Below are 13516 nucleotides of genomic sequence, written 5' to 3'. Positions count from 1 at the left end.
AATAATGAAATAATCCCAGAAATGTCATTTATTCCTATTAGGGATTGTCGTTTTCTCATGATCACTTTTTAATTGTTTATTTTGAAAGCAATATTGTACAAATTTCAACTTTTGCTAAGCAACACTCAAAGTAATTATTAAAACTCTACTATGTTTCATTAGAAGGAAAGTGTGCATTTTCAATATAAATTTTCAAATATGAATTAGAAATAGCCTGAAAATTATTTATAAATGAATATTGATTAATAATGTATGATAAATATTTTTCTACTGATAATATTATGCTAACAGAAGATGCTGTTTTGCAGGTATTATTTTTATGATTTGCATTTCAATGAAACCTTTTTTCTTACATGTATAGACCTTTTTCAGAAAGCCATTTGTTTTATTGTTTCATATGTTTTATTCGTACATTAATTGCAGGGAACCAAGCATATTTAATGTCTATTATTTTACTTATCAAGATATAGTACTCTAAATTTGGACTTTTCTATTTTATTTTGATGACATGTGTAGCAGAGGAGCTTTTAATCATGTACAGTGTGATCTTGAAGAGGTCAATAAGAAAAACTCTTTTAAAGCTGTTTTTGCACATTGGAGTTGTAAACTTGAGTGAAAATCAGTACTAAGAGGTGAACTAGCATACAATATTTAATAAATTTTAACCAGCATACATAGCATACTCCTTTTGCCAGTGATTTTTCATACATGTATACATAATGCAGACTTCATAAGTATTATATATTAACTCACACAAATTCAAACCTTGACAACTGTATGTATGTCAAATATTTAATTTTGGATTTTTCTTTCTAAGAGAAGACTAAGAAAACTAGAGTAAATTGGAGAAATGAAACAACCATACTGCTTTAGACTGAATTGTTTGTGTCTCCACAAAATTCTTATGTTGGAATCCTAACCATCAGGGTATTAGAAAGTGGGATATTTAGTAGGCTATTAGGTCTCAAGGGTAGAGTCCTTATAAATGAGTTTTGTGCTTTTGCAAAAGAGGCCCCAGAGAGATCCTTCATCCCTTCCACCAGGTGAGAACACGGTGAAAAGATAGTCATCTGTGAACTAGGAGCTGGGCTCTCACCAGATGATGAATATGTCAGTACCTTAATCTTGGACTTCCCAGCCTTCAGGACTATCAGAAATAAGTACTTACTGTTTATAAGCCACCTAGCCTGTGGTATTTTGTTATTGCAGCGTGAATGGACTAAGACATACAAATAATTCAAGCTTCTTTCAAATGCTTTAAAAAAAATCTAAGTATTCCAATCTAAAATTTCCTTAAAAATAACTCTGTGGGAAAAAATGATAAGGCATAACAATTCTAATGTAACAATTTTTTTTACTTCATTAGATGTAAAAATGACATGTAAGAAAGTAAATTTATGTATTTAGACAGGCATTGCAGCCTAATAGTTATGAACTACATTTACCATAAATTCCATTCAGATTTTAAAATGTGATCCATTTGATAGGTTTCACTTGGCAGAGTCTTGAAAGTATTATATATATATATTCAACATTTAAAAGATAAATGCTTAATCTTTCAGATTTGGAATGATTGACATAAAATATTGCTGTCTCAAGTTTCAAAAACATAATTCAACACATTTTGATTATATTAAAAATCAACCTAACAATATACTCAAACAGTGGTGTAATGTTTGGGAAGAAAAAGCAAAACTAAGCAACCAAAGTATTAACAACAAAGACTAGTGCAACAGGATTTTAGTTTTAAATTTGTCTTTGTTAGCTTGGAATAATATGTGATAGACATCACTGTTTTCTAAAGAGAAGTGCCAGACCCATTCATGAAAGATGTACAAAAACTAAATCAAAAATATCCTGATAATGGCTTCCTGATTACCCATTTCCAGCCTATGTATGAGGAAAAAATAGAAAAGAACAAGTCCAGGGTCTGTGATGTGCTGGCTTAGTGGATTTTCACTACCTGTCCCTCTTCTTCTCTCCAGAGATCTTTCTGCCCCACTTTAAACAAAGTTGGTTGGGAGAAGGAAGTACCTTCATAAAGAGAAAACTAGTGTCTTTCCTCCTGGTTGTATATTTACTGAGTGAGCAATAGAAAATTATATAACCACTTCTGTGTACCAGAAAGAGAACTAGTGAGAGATTTTTTTTTTTTTGAGAAGTCACCATCTGTTTTCTGAAATAGGATGTCATGTATTACAACAAACTAAAAATAAACTGGAGAATTTTGAGAGTAATAGACTTGAGAATTTTGAGTGGCCAGCTGGAACTTCCTGAGATAGCTGGAATAAAGAAAGAAAAGCATTAGAGAAGTCTGTTCCACATGTAATTTTCATGTCAGGAAATCCAGAATTTCCAGTGGGAAATGTGTATTTAGAAAAGGAGCTGGATGTTCACTATCTTGATGGGGACCCAACCAAGGTGGCCTGGTTGGGACAGAGTAACTGCAGCAGTAAGAGGTTACAGTGTGTCACTGTGTGGGGACAGGCAAGAGTGAGGAGGTTCAAAGAGGTTCACCAGGAAGTGCATCACAGAATTTGAAAGCTGAGCAGTTCAGAGGGTCCTGTGTGGCCAAAGAATGACCCACATATCAGCTCCCCACAAGTGACCGAAGAGGAGGGCATCTGATGCCAGGCAGCATATGACTATGAAAAAATAGAAAAAAAGCATTTAGTAAAAAGCCAATAGTCACAATACATATAGTTATACATATACATATATACACAATGTGTATCTTCCCTGAATTCAGCCCACTCAAAAAAATTACACCAGACTTTAATCTGAAGCACTCAGAGAGAGATTTTCAGGTGGGAATAAATATATCTCTAGTAGTAGTTTATAAGATGCACTCAGTGCTTCCTCATATACCTCCATTGACTTGGGACATTTTTCATGGTTTGGAAAATAATCTGGGGTAGTTATACTTAAATGAATAATACTAGGAAAATAACTGGATTTAAATTAAATTCTCTCACCAGTTGCATACATCATACACTTTTCACCTCTATACACTAATGTAATAGAAATCTAGATCTGTGAAAGTGTAAAAGAATCAAATTACTTTGGCTCTTGTAACATGTTTTAATTTTATTTCCTGTAAAATTGACTTCATTATGCATATAATCATGAAAAAGAGTACCAACTCATTCAGTATATTCTGGGCCATTCATATGGATGCATAATTAATGGATTCAAAATGTTTTTAAGTTGGGGAGATTTTATTGAGTATGTCATAAAATCCTTCCAAATTAAAAATCTGACTATTTGGCAGAAAACGTCCAAACACTCTTGCACAAACAAAATAATATACATGCATATAGTTTTAAATGTACTCGTATGTATAAATACTGAATGATCTGTATTAAATCTCTTGGCACCCATTTGTCAAAATCCCACTGAATAATCATCCCCTGCTGTGTGTATGATATGTGTGTGGCTTTTTATTTACAAGCATAATGACATGCACAGGAAGAAGCTAAAGTACTTCAGCAGGCTATTTAGTTTGCTATCTGTGAAACTCATTTTAGTTAAAATTGTACTATTATTATAATCATGGATATGTAAGAATTCTTTTTCCCATAAAGGAAAGTGGGAACAGAAATTGAATTTCTTCTGCTGAATCTTGTCATTTCACAGTGTGATTTCTTACTAGGTTTGCAGCATCCATCATTTCTTCTTTCCTTAACATAGGGTGAGTGCACTACAGTAATACTGTGTTTAAAGCCAGACTCATGATATGGCGGCTGTGGCTGAAATACCCATTTAATCCAACAGATTTGAATACAGTTTGTAAATCAGTGTAGTGAACGAATAAACTGTTGTAGTGTGAGATTACTTGTCACAGTAGTTTATATTAAGGGAAACATCACTTTAAACTAACTCTTCACCATCTGTTGTGTACTCTAATTTAAAAAGATCATAATTTACAATTGCAAAAGTAGGTAAGAAACAAATGATTAAAATGCATATTATGTGCTATATTCAGCTGAACATACATCTGTTCTGTTTATCTCTGTAATATTAGATGCTAATTGGGAGACAAGCTCCTCTCCTCACATAGGAGGATAGATTTGGGGAGAGATGAATGTAGGAATTATTACTTTTAGTACTGTTTAAAGCTTTTATTGAGATATAGTTGGTGTACAACATAAATTACCGGTATACAACATAATTTTTAAAGGTTATACTCCATTTATAGTTTTTATAAAATATTAGCTACATTCCTTGTGTTGTACAATATATCCTTATAACTTATTTATTTTATATATAATAGTATGTACCTCTTAATCCTCTACCCTTACTTTGCTCCTCCCCACCCCTTCTAACTGGTGACCACTAGTTCTCTGTATCTGTGGATCTATTTCCTTTTTATCATATTCACTAGTCTGTTTTATTTTTTATATTTCATACATAAATTATACAGTATTTGTCTTTCTCTGTCGGACTTATTTCATTTGGCATAACACCCTCCAAGTCATATTGCATTCTTTTTTAAGGCTGAGTAGTATTCCATTGTGTGTGCATGCATACGTATGTGTGGTATACATATATATACCATACACACACACACATACACATATTCTTTATCCATTCATCTGTTGATGGAAGCTTATGTTGCTTCCATATCTTAGCAGTTGTCAATAATCCTGTTACGGACATTGGATTATATGTATCTTTTCAAATTATTGTTTTGGGGGGTGGGATATATACCCAGGATTGGAATTGATGGGTCATAAGTAGTAATTGTTTTTAAGATGATTTCCTTTTACAGAGTTTTACCACAAATTAAATTGGGGCCCAGTTAATAATAATTAATAATTATATATGATAATTATTATTGCATTTAACAAAAATTCTCTATCATGAAGAGGTTGCCAAAATTACTCAAGTGAGACCATTATTTTAATTACATTGTATTTAGGTTGATCCAAATGAAATTTTGAACATTGGACCATTTTTTCCTACATAAAAACCAATTTCTTATGGTTTAATCTGTTAACTAGGAGGAAATTGAGTCAGTCTGAAATTTAGCAAATGACAGAAGCCTTTTACATTAGACAATAAAACAAGTAGGGGTTATTGCATAATCTAGTCATGATAGTTAAGTATTCATTTAGTTTTTAGATATTGAATAACTCCCAGATAACTTGATTTTGTAAAGATATATAGAGTTCCACTGTACTTTTATAATAATATATAATCTTCTACTTTCAGTCCTACTTTCTCCCTTTTATATAGACAGGATCATGGGGAATTGTATTACATTTTCAGATTATATTGCTAATCAGTCATTACTTTCTCTCTCTTTCACACACACACACACAGACACATACACACACATACACACACAGGTAAATATGTGGTTGCAGTAGGAAAGATCAGAACTCTGACCTTGACTTGGCTGAAACAAATGTTAGGAAGATTTTTAAGCAATAGAGTGAGAAGGAGAACAACACAGGTCATTTGTGTTTGCTAATTTGCTTTACCCAAAGGAAAAGTCAAATTTCTTTTTGTGACAAGGAGTAATTTTACATCTTGGAGCAAAGCATTAGTGAAGTTAGTTTTCTCACCTCACACAGAGACTGGTAGATGGAATCCTCTCTCCCTTGAAGATTACATTTCAAGGGGATACTCTCAGGTCCTTAAGAAAGACATTCCTAGATTGTTGTTCATAAAAAGGCTTACATATCTAAGGGATAGCGGAAGGATTTGCAATGATTTGTTTTCTAAAGTAAGTGCTGTAGGAAATAGAAAGTCAGGGGTCTAGAGTCAGAAAGAAGCTTTTCAAAAGTTTAGTCAAGCTGAGGGGAACCTTAAGTACATATTAGTCACTAGTTTAAAAAAAAACCTGCTAATTGTATACTAGACCTATATTTCAAACATGAATTTTGCAGAAAATATTGATCTACCTCTTCCATCTCCACATTTTTTAATGAATGGGGGGGGCAAAAAACAACAAAACAAAACAACTTATTAAAACACATTTGAAGCATTTCCAGTTTCCACTCCAACATGCAAAGAACTTGTAAACCACCACTTTCCCCCTCACAACAGGAAAAAAAAAGCTAAAGAAACTGAAAATAAACATTTCTTAGATTCTTCAGAGAATTGAGGTCACAGTATAAACTACCACCCTGAAAACTGGAAAGAAATGTGAATACAGAAACTATAGATCAGTTTACCTGAAGCTGAAGTCTCTGGGGCTGGAATACTTACAGAATAACTTAAGTAAACTCCTGTAAGCTGAGTGTGGATCAGTTTGAGGGTTGAAAACTCCTCGGGACCCAGTCTAAGCATCACCCCTCATAGACAGTTTTGTGGGTTTTACCTCTAGGAGCCCCACCAGGTTCTTATGGTGAAGATCAAAGAAGAACCACCATGTACTTGGCCAAGGGGAAGGGAAAAGTCACCATTTTGACATATATTTAGAGACAGTGTGTTTTGAAAAAACCTCCAAACCTCCACAATAAATGCCTATCACCTAAAGACTTCACTAAAGTCTTATCTAACTCAGGGGAGAGAAAATTAACCAACTCCAGCCACCTCTAGTGTTCTTTCTCAATTAAGGGACCAAAACTGTTGTGAAGCTCTTGTGAAGTCATGATACAGGACCACAGGTCTGCTGTGAGACTGAGATTTAATCATAGGATTATAGAAAGTGCTCCCTTCCCATACACCACAAACTTTGCTACCACATTAACAGGCCACTTAAGGTACTTAACCAAATGAGAAGAAAATGTATTTTTACACAGTCTTCTGCACATAAATGTTTATCACAGTCTTATTCATGATTATTCGAAACTGGAAACAACCAAGATGTCTTTCAATAGGTGAAAGGATAAACTATGTACATCCATAGTGGAATATTATTCAGTAATAAAAAAGAATGAGCTATCAAGTCACGATAAGACCTGGAAGAGCATTAAATGCATACTCTGGAGTGAAAGAAGTCAGTCTGAGAAGACTACAATAATGAATGTGTTTAACTGTATAGCATTATGGAAAAGGCAAAACTATAGAAACAGTAAAAAGATGAGTGGTTGCCAGGTGTTTTCTGGAAGGAAGGAATTCTAGGAGAGGAAAAATACTTTTCCCTTTATCCTTCTAGGTTCTTGGCTGAGACAATCTCTGTAGTAAAAGAGTAATAGGCGAAAACAAACAGAAATTCAGTAACATGTATATGCCTCCTGCATACGTGGGATTTACCCACAAAAACTGAAGAACTCTCCCAAATGTCCCAAGTCACCACACTGAATACCATCTCAAGTGAAAGACAAATGAAGATGTTAGGGGTGAGGGGAAGCCAGTTATAAGAGGTTACTAGGAAAATCACAATAAACAAAGGTAAGGGTATTTTGCAAATTTAAGTAGTTGGCTTCTCTACTGATAAGAGTTTCTAGAGATTTATAGTCACCCTTCTCTTCCTGGTACAGAAAGTGAGAAAGTCTTATAAATGGAGATTTCCTTACAATGTAAATATCTCTTACAAAAGGGAAATTCTACTCAGTTTTCAGAGCTCCTATGTCTGCTGTTTCTTAAAAATAACCAGTTCAAAATATTCAGTATGCCAAAAGTGCCATTTTTTGGAGTGGTATAATTTGCTCCCCTTTGGAAAGGATGAGCAGGTGAAGCACAGGGAATTTTTAAGATGTGAAACTATTCTGTGTGAAACTGTAACTGTAGATACATGGCAGTTTGCCAAAACTCATAGAACTATAAACACAATAAGTGAAACTTTAATGTAAATTATGTATAATATTTAATAATGTATTTTAATGTAATTAAATGTAAATTATGGATTATACTTAATAATAATGTATCAATATTGATTCTTTATTTCTAACAACTATATAACACTAATGCAAGATGTTAATAGGGGAAACTGTGGATGTGGGAGTTGGATATGTGGAATTTTGTATTCCATCTGGTCAATTATGTAAGTCTAAAAATGTACTAAAATATAAAATTTATTAATTATAAAATATAGAAATACAAGAGGATTTGCTAAATAATTTATTTGAATGAAACCCCTTCTGTCTTATGAGAGAGTTGTAATTTACCTTGAGAATTCATGACATTTGCTTTTGAAAATACTTTGATAATTGTTTTTGACTATAAAATATAAGGCTTGTAGGGCACGGCTTTCAAGGGAGCAGTATAACAAAGAGATGGCTAAAATGTTCTGTATATGAAAAGAACAAAATTTGGAATATAACAGAATATAAAATGGGTGATTCTGAGAGATAAACACCCAAGTGAATCTCTAAAATGACAGTTGAGGATGAAGAGGGCCTGAGGGGAAGGATTGGGGCGAGAGACTTACAATGTCCCAGTAGATAAAAGAATCATAAAAGCAGAGATAGTTAAATTATTTGCTACCTGATGCTGTAAAGAAACATATTCCATTCCCTCAATTTTTCAGCCAAATCCAAGAACAAAAATACAGCCAACACCCGGGTTATACCAGAAATTATTTATCTTTATTAGTCTGTAGTTTATTTTATTCTGTTATGACAAATCAGTGCTAATCCATTTAAGACACCAACACTGAAGAGAATCTGTTTTGCTCTGTGATTGCTTTATGGATATTGAAATATCTGTTATGACAAAGTTTTCAGTATTGTAAGTTTAATGTTTTGTAAGTAACAGCTTTTTTCTTACATATGGTGACTTAACATTTGTAAAAGCTACACACAGCTAAGTTTTGATACAATATGCAAGTTATTCTAGTCCACCATACTAACAATATTTCTGTTTTTTATTTTGGAGAAAAATCTAAATCTACTTTTATTAAATGACAAGTGCAAAACTCTGAGAATGTAATGAAATATTCTTGTTATTCCAGAGTTAACTGACTTGAAGATAAATATAGGTGGTTTGTTTTTCAAGCAAACTAGTGTTTTGCTTCACATGCCAGGTTCAAGAGTTACACATGGTTAAATGAAACCAGTGAGCACCATGTGGGAAATTAACATTAATAACATTATTTATTCACTCAAAACCTCAAGGTCATTTTTCTCCCCCCAAAACTGAATTTTTTCATTCTCATCTGTCATTTACACTCTATTTTCTTCTTATTTTAGACCCCCCAATCTTTAAAAAAATGGAACCAAATAAGAAATGAAACTGCAGGCTTTTGGATTTTAAAAATAACAGCAGTTTCATTTATTTTTGTGTAGAGTGTACATTTCAGAGTAAAACATCCTAAAATATTTTCAGGTTCTGTAATTAGGTGACAGCTGGCTTGTGAAGTATCAAATGCCAATTAGCAGAAAAACTTTCATAAGAGAACAATTGTAATAAATCTTATAATTTTCAAAAGGAAAAAGTGAGGAACTTTTCTGTTCACATCAACTACAAGTTGATATTTTTAGGATACAAAGAAACTTCTTTCTCTGATTATGCTTGAATTTTTTAATGCCCATCATGTATGTATATACATGTGTCTGTATTAAAAACTCAAGCTTAATCTGGGAAAGAAGCTTCCTTGTATCCTCTCTGTGTGTGCATTCATGTGTATGTGTTTATAAACCCCTTTTAGTTTAGAAATATATGCTCTGTGGCTAAGAGGTTCATTACCATGATGCAGTCTCTGTAGTATCTGTCTTGTAGATATGTAAAATGTAAATTATTTGCTCACTCTTTTCTCAAGATAATTAAAATTGTGAGGGTACATAAGTGACCATGGGGAAGAGAAACAAAGGTTAGTGTGTCTCTATCATAGGAATAGGGAGAGCAGTGATAGAAAATGTGACTGGGGAGATTGTCAGAACTTTCCAGGTTGTCTAAAGGTTAGGGATTTTTTGTTTTCTGAATATAACTGAAAAGCCTACTAAAAGATTTTTGAAATTTCTAATGCTTGGACTTTGAAGGAGTTGTGAATTTTCTATGTATTGATACTTTGACAGGAAACTGGGCATGAGGCCACAGTGTTCAGAAGGGATGACTCAGAGAATATTTTCTGGGGTCCTAGGAGTAATTACTGATGCCCAAGGAGTGGTATAAGAAGTAATGGTACTCCACAACTGAATTAGGCACAGGTTTTTATTTTTAACTCATCAGTAGAATTGTTAGAGATATCTATATATCAATCATTTCAATTTTAAAGTAATTACTCTATGTCTCAGAGTTCTAATTGGCTATGAAACGGTCTCTTTGCACCCTTCCCTTTGTCTGTTTTTAGTTTATGTAATTTCCTCATTTTCCCCCTGAATAGTAGAAATTTACAACTGAGGGACTTTATACTAAAATTAGGATAGAAAAACAGAGCTTGTAAAACAGAAGGAATATTGACTCAGATGTCATAGAACTTATAACAGTGGGTCCATAACAAGTGTTTCAACATTGGTAAATTAGATAACTTGATTTGAGGGGAAGAAATAAGCAATTGCAGGTTGATTGGCAGGTATTAGTCTCTAAAGAATACCATCTACCATGCAAATTCTTATAGATCATATTTAAGGTTTAGGTATAGGAATATTCTTATAGAATGTTCAAGCTGTAGATAGTTTATATTTATTACTTTACATTTCTTAAGGTCAAGAGAGTACATTTTCTTTTAAGTTTTGAATATTGGGTTTAAAAACACAGATAATATATGATATGCTTCGTTATCTTAAAATCGATTAAGTGCTGATTGACCAAAGGAGTGGGTCAGAGGCAAAAAAGGATCTAGTAATGATGTGGTAGGCAGCCTCTGAAATGGCCCCTGATGATTTCCACTTCCTGATATTTACCACTTTGTGTGAATCTCCTCTTCTGGACTGTGGACTAGACCTGATTATTGATACAACAAAAACAACACAACAAAAATATGTCACATTAGAGATTGGGTTATAAAATCTGTGTCTTTTTTCTTACCCTCTCTCACGATCTTTCTTGCTTTGAAGGGAAGCTGTGCTATGGGCTGCTCTCCTGGGAGGCCCATGAGGCAAGGAACAGATGACTCTTGCCAAGAGTCAGCAAGAACCTGAGGCCTTCAAAAATACTCTTAGAAGTGGATCTTCCCCCAAGTCAAATCTTGACATGACCACAGCCCTTAATTGCAGCCCAGAGACAGAGGACTCAGTTCAGCTACTACTGAATTTCCAACCCACAGACACGTTAAGGTATTTTGCTGCTTTAAGTTGCTACATTTTGTTTATACAGCAATATATAACTGTTACAATAGGGAAAAGCCCATTTGATTTCAAAATATATTTTGAATGATTATCTAAAAATAAGTATAATTAAAGAATGATATCACCTGCACTAGTTTTTTAAAAAGGGTAGCTATATCTGTATTAAGAGACATGGTTGTTTCCTTGGCTTCCTCTTTGTATCATTCAGAACAGAATTGTAGAGATACAGGTATAGATGTGTATTTTTTCACTCGATTATGCCACTTGCACTGCAGGTTAGTGCAGAGTGGGTATTGGACACATGTTCATCATAGGAAGAAACCCAGATTATTAATGAAGCACCCATCAGTCTCAAACATTGCTGATCAGCATGCCAGAAAGAAAATACCATTCTTTAGAGTCTTCTACTAGGAATTAAATATTTTGGCCCAGAAGTGGCATGTATCTGATAACAACATACTGATCATAAGTAGCACTGGTAACTGTACTCAGCCAGAAAGGAGACAGGATTTATAATCTTACCATACACCAGGGATGGATTACAACTGGAAGTACTTAGCACCAGTGTAATTGGCTACTACATTGTTAAAAGCTTCTTGATACTCTCCCATTGTAAGATTGATTGATTGATTGATTTTAAAGATATATCAGAAGAAATCTTCTAGGCCTATCTTGGAGTATTATAAAAATTCATTGAAATTAATTGAAAAGCTATGCATGGCACATTGAGTTGAAATATTTTTCACAGAATTTCTGGTGGTATTTCATACCAGAGTTGAGTAATTGATCTTTAAGGAATATAGCCTACTATACCTTCCAGCACATACCTCCTTTTTCTGTTGTTGTTGTTGGTTGGTTGGTTTTTGTTTGTTTGTTTGTTTGTTTGTTTGTTGTTCTCTTCTTTCTCTTAAGTAACTCCCAAGGTTGTGTGTGTTGGGCTTTGGACATGGGGAACACAGTGGGCATCTGCAAGCTAAGCCATCTTTCTTCTTTTTTTTTTCTCTTTATTCCATTTTATCTGTGCAGGTTTCCCCAGTACTCACTTCTTGTTTGTTTGTTTTTGTTGTATTTATTGATGATTCTCTGGAATTACCATACTGTATTAATCTGGATATGTAACAAGGCACCTATCTATTTTGTTCTTAATTAATTCAACAATGTGTAGTGCCTTTCTATTTTAGCAGCATTTTTCTAGTGACAGAATATAACAATAAAAAACTTTCAAAATTTCCTGCCATCACAGTACACATCTTTATGAAGGAGATAGACAGTAAACTAACAAAAAGTAAAATATACAGTATGTTAGCTGGTTAAGAGTCCTGTGAAGAAAAAAAATAAACAATGAAGAGTGGAGCCAGTTTTAAAGGCTTTGCTAATATGCTGATATTTAATCAGAAAAGTACATAAGATGAGGCAATGAATGAGTCATGGATATAAGAAGAAAGAGCATTCAAGGATGAGAGGACAGCAAATGCAAAGACCCTGTGGTAACAGCATCCTTATTATATTGATATTGTAAAGAAGTTTGGATAGGGAAGAGTATGCCAGGAAGAGAATGGTAGTAATTAACCTATGACAGATAGTGTCCTGCTTATGTAGGGCATTATATCTCACTGTATTTATCTTTATTTTACCATTACACAAAAACTCCTTAGAGGATATTGGGCAGTTTGATAGATATATTTTAAAAATATCAATGTGACTGTGAAGCAACAAGTATATATCAGACAGCACAGGGTAATATAGCCATTATTTTGTAATAACTTTAAAGGAAATATAATTTATAAACATATTGAATAACTATGCTGTGTGCCTGCAACTGACACATATTGTAAATCAACTATATTTCAATTGAAATAAATATCAATATGATGGTAATATTGAGAATAGGTAGTGGGGATATGATGGTAGCTTGAACACATGGATGGAAGCAATGGAAGTAGCATGATGTTATGTTACAGATTTATTTCAAAAGCAGATTTATTTTGAAAGGTTGGCTGTAGAGTGTGAGAAATAGGAAGAGTCAAGAGACTTCAACATTGTTTGTTTGCCCCACAGCAAAGAACTTAAACTGCAGAGGAAGAGACTGGAAGAGTAAGTTTGGATAAAAAGAGTGAGAATTTAGATTTTTGTATGTTAGGTAGAAGAGGCCAATTAAATATACAAGTGGAGAACTGAAAGCATAGATATATTTATATAAAACAAAGTGAAGAGTTACAGCTGGAGACCTTCTTTGGGGAAGTTGTCTGTGTGTAAATTATTTTTAAAGCCATTAAGACTGTATATCATTACTGAAGAGTGAATTGGGTGAAGTCAAGGAGACAAGAGGTCTAAAACTTAAAACCCCAGGGAATTCCAGCATTTGAAGATGAAGAGATATGAAGGAACTAGCAAAA

The 13516-nt window shown here is 33.6% G+C and overlaps 1 long non-coding RNA gene across 2 annotated transcripts in view; it reads left to right on the top strand.

Moving 5' to 3' along the window:
- LOC141573851 (uncharacterized) overlaps positions 1-13516 on the top strand; it is a 118029-nt gene that overhangs the window by 9202 nt on the left and 95311 nt on the right. The window lies entirely within an intron of this gene.

Source organism: Camelus bactrianus, chromosome 18, assembly GCF_048773025.1.
Source record: "Camelus bactrianus isolate YW-2024 breed Bactrian camel chromosome 18, ASM4877302v1, whole genome shotgun sequence".
Taxonomy (NCBI): Eukaryota; Metazoa; Chordata; class Mammalia; order Artiodactyla; family Camelidae; genus Camelus; species Camelus bactrianus.
This window is presented reverse-complemented; position numbering and strand designations above follow the sequence as displayed.